Raw genomic sequence first — 994 nt, 5'->3', positions numbered from 1 at the left:
AAAAAGAAAAAGAAAAAAAAAGAAAGATGGGGGGTGTAAAGCAAAGCACTTCAGTGTGAGCTGAGTCGGGAATTGCGTCCTCACGCGTTTTCGTCGTCAGACTGACAGGAAACTGTGGAATTTCATCACGCGTCGCAGCCGCATCTCTCACCCGTGCGCGTCCTCTTTGGTTTTGTTTTTTCCCATCGTTTCCCGAACTGGGGAGGGAGCCTCGACGCGCGCACCGTCACCGCAAACTCTCGCGCAACCGGGCAGTGGCGCCACGCGCGGCACCGACAGCGCGCCACCGGCCCAAGGGTCGCTGCGCTTCACGACCGGCGTGTCTCTTTCTCGGGGCGCCGATGCACCCAAGCGCCCAGCGTCACGGAGCGGTGGGTCTCAAGACGCGCCTTTCCTGGCCATGCGAGGGGAGGCGCGGGGGCCAGCCGGCGAGGTTGCGGCGGGCGGGGCGGCTGTCAGACCTGTTGAGTTTGTTTTGGGCCATCACGCAAGCGCGTTCACGGGGCCACGCGCCCTCGCGCACAAGAGTTGGTTGCTTCCATCAGCAGCGGCGTGCGCCCACCACAACCCACCTCCGGGCAATTCGGCCCTCTCTTTCTCTTTCTCTCTCTTGCGCTTTCGGGCGGGCCCGCCACCAACCGTTTGCACAGGCAGGGCGCCAGACAGGGCAGGATGTTACGTGCGCGCCGTTGCGCAAGAAAGAAAAACGACAACAATAGCAGGAAGTGGGAGGGAGGGGAGCGGGCGCTCAGCCGAAAGGTGATTTTTATTGTTCCGTTCTCAATGCGTCGCTCAAACTGTTTGGACCTCGAACAACATGTCTCCATCGTAGCGCGTGTGTGTGTGTGCGGGCGTGCGCGTCGCTGGGCCGCAAAACCGCGCAGCGAGAGCAGAGGGACAAAGAAAGAAAAAAAGAAAAAGAAAAAAAGAAAAAGAAAAAAAAAGAAAGATGGGGGGTGTAAAGGCAAGCACTTCAGTGTGAGCTGAGTCGGGG

At 59.3% G+C, this 994-nt stretch overlaps 4 non-coding genes across 4 annotated transcripts, besides 1 other annotated feature; all 4 read right to left on the bottom strand.

The window, feature by feature from the left end:
• Nucleotides 1-33: 33 nt before the first annotated feature.
• On the bottom strand, nucleotides 34-130 carry Tc00.1047053415469.40. The gene has a single exon (XR_008254109.1). It is a non-coding gene; the product is annotated as a C/D small nucleolar RNA (snoRNA), TB11C4C1 (small nucleolar RNA).
• A 106-nt stretch (nucleotides 131-236) lies between these two features.
• On the bottom strand, nucleotides 237-308 carry Tc00.1047053415469.30. The gene has a single exon (XR_008254108.1). It is a non-coding gene; the product is annotated as an H/ACA snoRNA, TC11C4H3 (small nucleolar RNA).
• A 146-nt stretch (nucleotides 309-454) lies between these two features.
• Tc00.1047053415469.20 lies at nucleotides 455-544 on the bottom strand. Its single transcript, XR_008254107.1, has one exon. It is a non-coding gene; the product is annotated as a C/D small nucleolar RNA (snoRNA), TB11C4C3 (small nucleolar RNA).
• Nucleotides 545-745: 201 nt separating this feature from the next.
• On the bottom strand, nucleotides 746-832 carry Tc00.1047053415469.10. Its single transcript, XR_008254106.1, has one exon. It is a non-coding gene; the product is annotated as a C/D small nucleolar RNA (snoRNA), TB11C4C2 (small nucleolar RNA).
• A 67-nt stretch (nucleotides 833-899) lies between these two features.
• Nucleotides 900-948: a microsatellite.
• Between the last annotated feature and the right edge of the window lie 46 nt (nucleotides 949-994).

Source organism: Trypanosoma cruzi, assembly GCF_000209065.1.
Source record: "Trypanosoma cruzi strain CL Brener chromosome Unknown tcruzi_1047053415469, whole genome shotgun sequence".
Taxonomy (NCBI): Eukaryota; Euglenozoa; class Kinetoplastea; order Trypanosomatida; family Trypanosomatidae; genus Trypanosoma; species Trypanosoma cruzi.
The sequence above is the reverse complement of the archived record's forward strand: the minus strand, read 5'-3'. Positions and strand labels throughout refer to the sequence as shown.